The sequence below is a fragment of the Colobus angolensis genome, unplaced genomic scaffold (assembly GCF_000951035.1).
Source record: "Colobus angolensis palliatus isolate OR3802 unplaced genomic scaffold, Cang.pa_1.0 Scaffold237, whole genome shotgun sequence".
Taxonomy (NCBI): domain Eukaryota; kingdom Metazoa; phylum Chordata; class Mammalia; order Primates; family Cercopithecidae; genus Colobus; species Colobus angolensis.
In genome coordinates, this window is record NW_012115566.1 from 2,253,082 (window position 1) to 2,265,660 (window position 12,579).

The following is a 12,579-nucleotide window of genomic DNA, read 5'->3' on the forward strand; positions in this document are numbered from 1 at the left end:
AAAAAAAAAAAAAAACATGAGCTCACATCCATACCTCCCATTTCTATCCATTCATCTCTTCAGGATTCTTTCTTACATTCTCCCATTCTATATTTTTACGTGTCCCTTTTCCCACATGGAAACCCCTAATTCCAACAAGATTAGCATATTTACTCACTTGCTCTATCATATAATACATGTACGATAGTTTTGGAATTGCTTTGCCCATCTACTAACAAAAACTATCCATTAAAAGAGATTCAGTAGGTAGTTGTAACAACTAACCAAATAAATAGAGTTAAAGATTTGTTTGCATTTCTCCATACACACACCCCTGTCCCCCTACCATCCTCACTCCCTTGGCCAAAGAGTGAAGGTGTACTGTCAAATGCCCTGTCCACAAATTATGTTCTTTTCCTTTCCATGTAGTCATAATATGGAATAAAATTGAGTTCATTTGCTTTAACTTGCTTTCAACCTTAGTTTTCTCCACTCCCCATCCTTAATATTAGTTTTTGAAAATGTAGGTTGGCCGGGTGCGGTGGCTCATGCCTGTAATCCCAGCACTTTGGGAGGCTGAGGTGGGTGAATCGCCTGAGATCAGGAGTTTGAGACCAACCTGGCCAGTATGGTGAAACCTCATCTGTATTAAAAATACAAAAAGTAGCTGGGTGAAGTGGCACGTGCCTGTAATCCCAGCTGTTCCGGAGGTTGTGGCAGGAGAATCATTTGAACCTGAGAGGCAGAGGCTGCAGTGAGCCCATATTGCTCCACTGCACTCCAGCCTGGGTGACAGAGTCAGACTCTGTCTCAAAAAAAAAAAGGTAAAACATTCACACGCTTTCAAAAGTTAAAGGTCTAACAAAAGGTAAACTCAGAGAAGTGGCCTCTCATATTCCTTGCACTCCATTTCCCCCAAGTCTCTTACCACCATTTTAGGTAACTGTTAACGGTGGAGGGTGTCCAGGTTCTGGCATCTCGAATGAAGAATTGGACAAAATGCACAAACAAAGCAATGAAGAAATAAAAGGTTTTATTGAAAATGAAAGTACACACCACAGTGTGGGAGCGGGCCTGAACAGCGGCTCAAAGGCCCCCGTTACAGAATTTTTGGGAGTTTACCTCCTGGAGAATTCTATTTGTTACTTTGGAAGCCCTATGTAAATGGAGAGGATGAGGTAAAGTTACAAAGTCATTTACAGCATGTGCCCTATGGAGAGGATATTTCCTGTTATAGCTGAAGTATGAACTGGCCTTATGTTCCCTGCCTCTAGACCTTATTTTCCTGTCTCATCTCCTCTCTGAGAGATGTGATCCCCATAAATCTTTATGGGAGGCAGAGGGACTGATGGTCTTTTTTCTGTAACTGCTTCATGCTACCTTGGGGTGTAGTCCCTACCTATTGGGGATCATGGAACTTTCTCCCTGTTCTGTCTAGTGAAGGATAGCTTCTTGATGGCCAGGGGTAGTGTCTTCACATGGAGCTGGCTGGAACCTTTGTTTCATGATCATCTGAAGCTTGATGGTTTCTAAGCAAGAGGAAATGAATTTGGTTAAAATATTTAATGGGAACTTCGGGGGTGGATATCTATGCTGTCAGAAATGTTTGTTATAGAGATTTGCAGGAGAAAAAAACAAAACCTGGTTTGTTCTAGAATCTATGTGTTTCCTTAAAGTCTTAGCAGAAGTGACTTCATTTTGGTTTGGTTTGGTTTGTTGGGGCCTAGTGCATGAGCCTAGTCCAAAACAATGGCCTCCCAGAATTTTGTTAAAAAAATTTCCCCTTTTTGGTCAGGTTCTCAGTTAGGTGAGAGTGTAACCAAAACTTGGGGCCTTAGCACCACTCTCAGTTACCATTATTTTGGGCTTCCGGTCTCAGTACATCATTCATAGGTTAAGGGGTCCTCATGGTTGCACATTTCCTTCAGCTCTTATCATTCCAGTTGAAGAAAGACCATTTGACATTCTAGAGATGGCTGCATGCAAGCATTTAAAACCTTTGAGGGAATACTGTGCACCAGGGAGAGTATTATTATGACTATTGGGAAGATGATACCAAGAGTTTGGAGTGTGCTGCTCACCCAAGGTCCCCATAAACCAAACCTCCTAAAATCAAATAGATCAAAGGATCAGCTAGATAAAGAGTTTACTCACTTGACTGAGCAATTTCTTTGTCAATCCTCTACCACTGAATTTCCGCATATTCTTCATTTGATGTATTTCTCCATAGGCCACAAGTGCCAGCAGCTGCATAGATACTTCTCTGTTTAGCAAATTCTATCATAACTTTCACAAGAGAATTTAGAGTCTGTTGTGTAACTATAGCCTTTCCAGTAGAATTTGCTATAAGACTTACTGTGAGGGATATATTTCTAATCATTGCTTGCTTCTTTTACTTTAAACCATGGAAAAAGGACCTAACAAATGATGTCTTTTTAGAAGAGTGAAGGCCTTCCGGCAATGTTCTCTATAACCCATGATGTGGGTTAAGAGGTGTGAACCAATGTTTTGTTTTTGATTATGAGGCAAAGCATGTACCTTTAAAGTTTCTTGCCTACATTGGGCCTTCATCTTTTGTCTATCAAAGTATAAGTTTATCCATGTAAAAAGCTGACTATAAACTCCCTCACAAATAAGAGTATACACCATAAGTGCCCATAACAGACACCTTTTCCACTTCTATTTTTTGTAGAGGCATGAGCAAGAAAAAAAATTCAAAGATAAGTTTCATGACAGCAGAAATCTAAATCTGTGAACTTGAGAAAAGCTGTTCACATTAAGGATGTCATCCTCTTCTTGGGAGAAATTTCTCTGGTTAGTTTTATCTTAAGGTTTCCAGTGGGTACACAGCTCCAAGAGCTCAGAGGGACCCTTCTCAGTTGTGAGATTATGAACTCAAAGTTCAAGGTCCCAAAGTTTTGTTGTAGTGTGAATGGCAAGAACAGTCTTTCTCTGATGCTTCTAGAAGGTTCAAACCATAAAAAGCTTTCTTTACCTGTTGAAAATACATTGTAGCATAATAATCTACTGTTACAACATCAGCCCTCTTGCATAGGAAACCTTTTATACAACCAGAAAACATGCACTGAAAATAACAAATGAGCTCTCAAGCTTGGTGTTTGGTTGGTGGGGACCCATGCAGGTTCAACATGTGTATCGAGAAGTGTTATTTCTGTTCAGGGCCCATCTACCCTGGTCACGGCATGATGTTCATCCACAATGATTGCAAGGTGTTCAGATTTTGTAAATCTAAAGGTCATAAAAACCTTAAAAAGAAGTGCAATTCTCGCCAAGTTAGGTGGATCAAAGCATTCCAGAAAGCAGCTGGTAAAGAGCTTACAGTGGATAATTCATTTGAATTTGAAAAATGTAGAAATGAACCTATCAAATACCAGCAAGAGCTATGGAATAAAACTTGATGCAATGAAGAGAGTTGAAGAGATCAAACAGAAATGCTCAGCTAAATTTATAATGAACAGATTGAATAAAAATAAAGAGCTACAGAAAGTTTAGGATATCAAAGAAGTCAAGCAAACATCCATCTTATTAAAGCCCCTCTTGCAGGCAAAGGGAAGCAGTTGGAAGAGAAAATGGTATAGCAGTTACAAGAGGATGTAGACATGGAAGATGCTTCTTAAAAATCTCTGTAACCATTTCTTTTATGTACATTTGAAAATGTCCTTTACAGACTTGGAACTGCTAAATTATTAGTTTATTTTTTACATAAGGTCACTTAAATGAAAAGTGATTATAACATATCTTTCCCACATTGCCTTCTGCAAAATACCAGATATTACGAATGTTAGATTGCATCTCAGTGTTAAATCTTCACTGACAGATGTACATATGTAAATCAGGAAAATTCTACTTCTAACTATAGAAGCGATTTGTGGATGTAAAATGGTTATGCCATTTGGATAATGACACGAGGCAGCATTTGTATAATAACTAATGGCAAAAATTCATGTCTAGTGATGTATAAAATAAAATATTCTTTGCAGTAAAAGATTCCCTTTATTAATGTTATAGAAGGGGGGATACAACAAGGAACTAACAATTTGTATGACAGTGTCAAATGTTATTTTGATTTTAGTATTTCCTGTTTTGGTTTAGTTGCATCTTAGAAGAGCATAGTGACATTGTTTGATGACGCCTAATTATGCTGGACTGTTTTGACCTGGTTTAACCCTTCTGATAGGTAGTTGTGGATGTTGGGGATGAGAACTGAATAATCTTTGCCTGAAGTGACACTACACTCTAGAATTTCCACTTTGGAGAATACTCAGTTCTAACTTGTGATTCCTGGTGGAACACACTTTATTTTTCTAGCGTAGCAATGATCTAGAAGCAGAGGAATCCTAGTGTCTTTTAAAAGTTATTACATGATTTTATTTTAAAAAGCTCCTGTTTTTGGAAAGTAAAATTTATGGGTATAACATCTGTTCATTATTTGCACATAAAATAAAACCATTTAAAAAGAAAAAAAAAAACAGAAAAAGAAAATAACAAATGAATAAAATTCCTTTATAAAATGTTTAAATGGCTGACCATGTGACCAAATATACCTGAACTTTGTTTTCCCAGGAATATGGCATCAAGCATTGGTTATAAACTATTTTAAACAACTTCAGTATTAGCTGGTTTAACATGAAATTATTTTCTTGATATTTAATTAATTTTTTGTTTTACTTGGGTTAGTAGCTTTATACAAGAAAATTTGGTTGTTTCTGCAGTTTACAATAACTTAACTATAATTAATAGCTTATACTATTTTAGAAATCCTATACAATTTTGAAATATATATTAGTATTACAAAAATATAGCCTAAAGAAGATTGAGCATCATTTTGGCAATCCCATGTACCTAAACATGTCAAATAATCCTGTTTACCTCTCTTTTCTGGACACTTTAGAGGCCCACTGAAGTATTCAAAAAGCCAGGTGCCAGGGTAGAGATTTTTTTAAACTGATGTTTGATTTTGGGAATTTCAGATTACCATAAGTTATTTATTTTGCCAAAATGATGATTCAGAAATTTTAAAGAAGCAAAAAACCTTTTATAACCCTTTTGAATTTAGTCAACATGTTCACACAGAGAACCTCTTCTGTAAAAAAAAAAAAAAAAAAAAAGGTAAAACATTCACACGCTTTCAAAAGTTAAAGGTACAACAAAGGTAAACTCAGAGAAGTGGCGTCCCATATCCCTTGCACTCTATCTCCCCCAAGTCTCTTACCGCCATTTTAGGTAACCAGATTCTCTGTTTTCTGGTTTATCTTCACTATGTTTTCTTTTCATTAAGAAAAACAGGTATGTGTATGTTTTCTTAATTCCCCTTCCTTCTTGAAGAAAAGGTAGCCTACTATAATATTTATCTGCACTTTCTTTACTTAACACTATCTGCTAGAAATTATATCTCTTTTGTAGCCCCATAGCGCTTCCTCTTTCAGTTTATGTTACAGTTTATTCAACCAATCTCTTTCCTGGACATTTAAAGTTAGTTAAAATGCTTCTAGAAGGTAAGCAGACAAAATAAAGATTATTGATCTTCTGAGTTTGCCCATGGAATTCTGATTCACATAATGCTTTAAATGTACCCCAATGCTTTCTACCATTTACATTTTTTAAAAAAATCTAGGCCGGGCACGGTGGCTCAAGCCTGTAATCCCAGCACTTTGGGAGGCCGAGACGGGTGGATCACGAGGTCAGGAGATCGAGACCATCCTGGCTAACACGGTGAAACCCCGTCTCTACTAAAAAAATACAAAAAACTAGCCGGGCGAGGTGGCGGGCGCCTGTACTCCCAGCTACTCGGGAGGCTGAGGCAGGAGAATGGCGTGAACCCGGGAGGCGGAGCTTGCAGTGAGCTGAGATCCGGCCACAGTACTCCATCCCCGGCTACAGAGTGAGACTCCGCCTCAAAAAAAAAAAAAAAAAAATCTATCTGAGTAGAATCAACCATTTTACATTTAACTTCATTGTTGCTTCTCTTTCTCATAATATTCCATGTGTCTAGTTTCCATAAGTATGGAAGGAGGAGGGTATAAAAGATGTCTTTTGGCCATTGTAACAGATTGCTTTAGAGAAGAATTCACAGTACACGGAATGAAATTAATAAATAATGCATAAAAATGAACAAAAGAGGAAAAGAAGCAGCAGGCTCCCATAGAAGCAAAAAGGCAATAATGATTTACAATAACCAATGGTCTCAGGCAAAAGTCTGTAACAGTGTTTTGCCTTCGAGTGCGAGAAAATATAAAATTATATTCAACCTCAGTGTATTTTCTATTCACTGGAAGATAGGTAATTTGTTAGAAGTTAACATGGGAATTGTCACCTCCTCTTCCCAAGTTAGATATGCCTTTCCTCTGAAATGAGTGAGAAAGGAATTATGCAAACATTTGGAGAAAGAAGAAGGAAAATGCTGAACACATATCTAAAAGTGAGATAGAGCCTCTGAAAGGACTTTTAAGAGATCAAGTGTATGTATATATATATATAGAGAGAGAGAGAGAGAGAGAGAGAGACAGACAGAGGCCATCTTCTCCCCACAACTGCGGAAGGTAATTCCTCAAGAAAGAAAAAAAAAGAAAAAGCCCACACTAGCAGAGGATGGTTTCGATCCATCGACCTCTGGGTTATGGGCCCAGCACGCTTCCGCTGCGCCACTCTGCTGGGTGAACAGAGTTTCTACTCTTCTTATTTATCATGTAAGTGATCAGCCATTTTTTTTTTTTTTTGTCACACTGTTTTACATCTTTCTATTTTTCTTTCACCCTTTCTTTCCTGGTTTTTCCTTTCTCCTCTTGGCCTCTTAAGATCAGCTCACTCTAGAACCAGTTGACTCCAACAATCCCCTTCAAATTGCGAGTTGCCCTTTCCCAACCTACCAAACATGCTTCAAAACATGACATTTCTTTCTTCAAAAGCTGCTTTGAGCTCAGGAGCAGAAACAGGGGAAAGTCGAGCAAAGCCCTCACAAGCCCTTACTTAGAGAGAATCGAGGAGGGCATTAAGTCAGACTTACTCTCCTTAGAGAGAGAGAGTATGTTAGCCAGTTAGCTTTGTTTCCTGTCCCCAAGAAAATTTCTTTCCCAACATGGGTATTAACTATCACAAGTATTTTGCATATTGACCTAGAAGTATTTTTGCATATTGACCTAATGCCCTTTGCAGCTTTCCGGGCACCTGGTGTACCCAAGCAGCTCCACCTTACCCCCACCCCTATCCCCGCCGTTGAATTTATGAAAAGTGGCTTCATACCCTAACCTGTTGGTGATATGTCTGGGAACAGCTTTCTCTCACTCAGTGCATGTGGGATTTCCCAGACAAGGGCCCAAACAGAGACCTTTGATACTCTTTCATTCTGTGCTATGTCAACAAAGTCCCTTCTGAAACTTTTCTTTTGCTCTTTTCACCGACTTGCTTTTCCAGTTTTTTCAGAGTTTCTCTGTCTTCAGGAAAGGCTTGTGTTTCCAGTTCCAGGTCAGGCATAGGATTGGTGGCCACTACTCTCCAGCAATTTCGTTTACGATTGTTTTTGTTTTTTGTTTTCCTTCTCTAGAAAAACACAGACTGAGACACTGAGGCAGATATACTGGGGTTAGGAAGATGGTCCAGAATAAGAGCACGAGAAAACTGGCTGGAATGGTTCATGTGGACAAGATGGGTACTAGCAAAAATGAACCAGGTCCCACTAGGACCTGACCTGGGGCCACTAGATTTGGAGCCATGGGTATTAACTATCACAGCAGGGATCCCCAACCCCTGGGCCACTGACCGGGTACTCGTCCGGTAGCCTGTTAGAAACCGGACCACACAGCAGAAGGTGAGCACCAGGAGAGCCAGTGAAGCTTCATCTGTATTTAGAGCTACTCCCCATCACTCTCATTACAGCCTGAACTCCACCTCCTGTCAGATCATCTGAGGTATTAGATTGTCACAGGAGTTCTAACCCAATTGTAAACTGCCCATTTGAGGCATCTAGGTTGCCCACTCCTTATGAGAATCTAATACCTGATGATCTGTCACTGTTTCCCATAATCCCCAGATGGGACCATCTATGCAGGAAAACAAGTTCAGGGATCCCTCTGATTCTACATTATGGTGAGTTGTATACTTATTATATATCACAATGGAATAATAGAAATAAAGTGCACAATAAATGTAATGTATTTGAATCATCCTGAAATGATTCCCCACTCCCCCCTACCCCTGTCTATGGGAAAATTGTCTTCCATGAAACCAGTCCCTGGTGCGGAAAAGGTCTGGGACCGAGGCATCACAGCACTGAATTGCTGCTTACACTACAGGTGTTGCCGGAGCGCTCAGAAGTGTTTCCAGAAGCCAGTGAGACCCCAGCCCCAGCCCCAGCCCCAGCCCCAGCCAGTTTCCAGGTTCTTGACACCTTCGTAAGAAAGAATTCAGGGGGAAGTCAGAATGAAGCCAAAGGCAAGAAGCTTTTGTTGCTAAGCAAAAGTACACACTTAGGGAAGTGCACGTGGGCTTGTGAGAACGAGTCATGACCAACAGAGTTTGAGTTTTCTATTTTTATGGGCTCTTGTAATTAGAAGGTGGACTAATCATGAGGTTTTCTGGGGGAAAGATTTCATAAAATTGAGATGCCACCCATTTTTATATTAAATATGAGCAGGCTCGATCTGTCAGGGCCCTGGTGGGTGTGTAATTTCATACGGTAATTAGTATATAATTAGGTCTTGGATAGGGCATGGGTCAAATCCAGTGCCATGTTGGACCCAGACGTTTTCAGACAGCTTAGCCCCCATCCTGTTTGTTAGGGTCTTATCAGCCCAAGCTCTTCCTTTCCTTGTAGCTAATTTTAACAGCTCCTTTTTTGCTGATATGTGAAATTACTGCTTGATGTTTCTCTTATGACCACCCAGCATTCCTATCAAATAGGGATGAGATTTATCACTTTTCTTGTTCCCCCTGCCCTCTCACTCCACTAGCTTGAACCCTCCAGAATCTCAGGAGGCTGCAAACAGGAGGTGCCTGATCTCAGCCTCTTTCAGAAAATAATCTGAGTGGAAAAACATTTTTATACCCACAAGCCAGGACTCCTCCCCTCCCCTCTACCAAATGCCCTCTTTTCCTTTCAAAGGGGTTTAGGTCTGTGTTGCATGGACCTCCTCTCTTCACAGGAAAACCAGTGAGGAAGTGGAAGGAGGAGACTGAGCATCTGCCACATAATATGCAGTGGTGTACCTCACTTATTGCTCACCTCCATTAAAAGTGATGAGGCTGTCTTTGTCTTACAGATGAGAAGACTGAGGCATAGATCTGTCATCCTTCACCTGTATGTTTCAATTTCATGTCTATGTTTATCAGGATGCTTTTTTTAGGGGGGGGTGTGGGGGACAGGGTCTTGCCCTGTCACCCAGGCTACAGTGCAGTGGCACGATTCTAACTCACTATAACCTTGACCTCCTGGGCTTAAGTGATCCTCCCACCTCAGCCTCCCCAGTAACTAGGACTACAGGCCCACAAATTTTTTTTTTTTTTGTAAAGAGTAGGTCTCGCTAGGCATGAGCCACCAGACCTAGCTTTCGTTTTTAAAAGGTAAAGGATCCGACACTTTGGAAGAAAGGTAAAGGAGGAATTTTTAGAGAAACCAGTTCAGAAGAAGCTGTTAATGGCACTTACAGGAAACATAAATGTTTGAATGACAAGACTGGGAAAGAATTAATGCACCATGGGACAATTATCATAAAGAGAGTGGTGAGGAGATAGTGTGGAGAGTTGGGGGGAGGGAGGAATCAGCAGTTTCCCAGATCTGGAATTACAACAGGGCCCCAAGTTCCCATCCCACCATCAGGAAAGATACCCAATGAGAACCCCAAATGGACCTGCTGATGTCTTCACCACTGCCTTGCAAATCCCTTTCCTCGTGTTCATGTGGGGACCTGCAGGTCATTAATTTACAAATCAGTCTTACCTGCTTCATGAGGAGCTTTTTCCCAAGAGACATTTAGCAAAGAGCTTGGGTGATATCCTTAGCGCTGTAGTGGTGGCAGAGCTTTCCTCCAAGCAGTCAGAGAGCTTTCCTAAGCTCCTAACACCTCCTAAAGGAGCTGTTAAAATTAGCTACAAGGACAAGGAAGAGCTTGCGCTGATAACACCCTAACAAACAGGATGGGGGCTAAGCTATCTGAAACCGTCTGGTCCAACATGGCGCTGGATTTGACCCATGCCCTACCCAAGACCTAATTATATGCTAATTACCATACCCTAATTACACACCCTCAGCGAGCTTTCCTCTGACTGCTTGGAGGAAAGCTCTGCCTACCACAAATGCAACGAGTAACCCTGGCACCCAATTGCATTTTCGCGGCTTGCGAAAGGCCTGCTTTCCAAGGCTGCCAGGCCTTGCTGAGTTTGCACAAAGAAACGTGGCCTGCGGGAGCAGGCGTCCGGCTTCCTGGGGCGCGCCGCCTGGTGGAGACTGCGGGGAAGGAGCGACACGAGCAGGTAATTCGCCAGCAGGTTCTCCTTTGCTGAAAAGGTGTTTTGGAAATGGCTTTGAAAAGTGACTTTGAAAAGTGACTCTCACGTAAGCCTTTGGTTAATGCTCTTCCTACGCATCACGAGTAAGGCCCTCCTCCCCTCAGCGAAGATTCTACAAATCAAGAGGCCAGGATGAGGTTGGTTAAGGATTGCTTTGTGTGTGCACGACGGGTATAGGCCAGGAGGGAGGCTGAAAATGCACGGCACGTTTACCGTCATGCCACCCTGAACGCGCCCGATCTCGTCTGAAAATGCACCGCGGGCGATTCACAACTGTCAAAATGTAGGACAGGATTATAGCCGGCAGGTTCGAACCTATGCAGACAGGCGTAATTATATTTTCATCACCTTAAGCATCCGGAGGCTGCACCACATTGTATGCCAATCACTTCATGTTATGTTGTCTTGCCGGTTGTATCTGTTTTAAAGCTAAGGAAGCTTAGGGATGGGGGTTGTTGTGGACTGAACTGTGTCCATCAAAATTCCTGTGCCAAACCCCTAATCTCAACGTGACTGTATTTGGAGATGGGACATTTAAGGAGGTAATTAAGGTTAAATGAGGTCAAAATGGTGAGACCCCAATCCAAAAGGATGGGAGAGGGGGAGACGGAGGAAGGGGCCTACTCTAATGACCTCATTTTTTTGTTTTTTTGGTTTTTTTTGAGACGGAGTCTCGCTCTGTCGCCCAGGCTGGAGTGCAGTGGCCGGATCTCAGCTCACTGCAAGCTCCGCCTCCCGGGTTTACGCCATTCTCCTGCCTCAGGCTCCCGAGTGGCTGGGACTACAGGCGCCCGCCACCTCGCCCGGCTAGTTTTTTTTTTTTTTTTTTTTTTTTTTTTTTGTATTTTTTAGTAGAGACGGGGTTTCACCGTGTTAGCCAGGATGGTCTCGATCTCCTGACCTCGTGATCCGCCCGTCTGGGCCTCCCAAAGTGCTGGGATTACAGGCTTGAGCCACCGCGCCCGGCCTAATTACCTCGTTTTAATCACCACTATAAAGACTGTCACCAAACATGGTCACATTTTGATATATTGGGGGTTAGAACTTCAACATACGAATTTGTGGGGGGCCGGGCAGGGGGACACACGGTTTAGCCCATTACAAACGTATACACTTTAAGGATTGTTATATCTTCCTGAAGAATTGACCCTTTTATTATTATATAATGTCACTCTTTATTTACTTGGTAAATAAGTAAAATTTATTTACTTTACTCTTTATTACTTTATTACTCTGGTAATTTTCCTTGCTCTGAAGTCTACATTGTCTGAAATTAAAATTACTCCAAGTTTTCTTTTGACTAATGTTTGCATAATATGCCTTTTCACATGCCCCATTACACTGTGGCTTGTGTTTCCCTAATCATGCAGCTGAAAGTCCCACAACCGAAGATTGCTCTCCAGGAATCAATGTGCAGTTCTAAAAGATATGCACTCCTCCCACTGTTCATTCACAGTGAATGACCGTAATAAACACCAGTGCAGCAGCCTAGGTTGTGTACCATCAGGTAGGTCTTCCACCTTCACAGAGAAGAACCAAAGCCCTGGCACTGGCTTTGTACATGGCACTGGCTGAGCTCCCATGCAAAAGCCACTTCCACTTTGCCAACCACGCAAGTGAACCAACTTTAAAGTGGATTCCCCAGCTGACACCATGTGGAGAAAAGACAAGCTGACCCTGCCCAAACTGCACATCAGGGAGCAAAATGATGTTATTATTGTTTTAAGCCACTATGGTCTTGGTGGTTTGTAATGCAGCAATATATAAACGGAGAAATAAAAAACAATAGTGAGAGGGTAACATTTTTTCCATCATTTTTGGGGGTAGGGGAATTAAGTACTCAGTTTCAAATATGCTGAATTTAAGGTACAGGGTAACTCAAGTAGAGATGCTTGAGTAGGATAATAGGATATAATAGCCTCAGGCAAGTTCTAGACTGCAGATATGAGAGGAGATAGTATAAAACTGAAGGGCCAACAAGGAATTATAGTGAGGTATTATACAGGAAACTGAGAGGGGAAAAAGGGCCAAGACTAACACTTGAAAAATTGCTTTTTTTTTTTTTTTTTTGAGACAGAG

At 41.3% G+C, this 12,579-nt stretch overlaps 1 non-coding gene and 1 pseudogene across 1 annotated transcript; one reads left to right on the forward strand and one right to left on the reverse strand.

The window, feature by feature from the left end:
* The first annotated feature begins 3,128 nt into the window (after positions 1-3,128).
* Positions 3,129-3,617, forward strand: LOC105513890 (annotated as a pseudogene).
* Positions 3,618-6,579: 2,962 nt separating this feature from the next.
* TRNAM-CAU lies at positions 6,580-6,651 on the reverse strand. The gene has a single exon. It is a non-coding gene; the product is annotated as a tRNA-Met (tRNA).
* Positions 6,652-12,579: the final 5,928 nt, after the last annotated feature.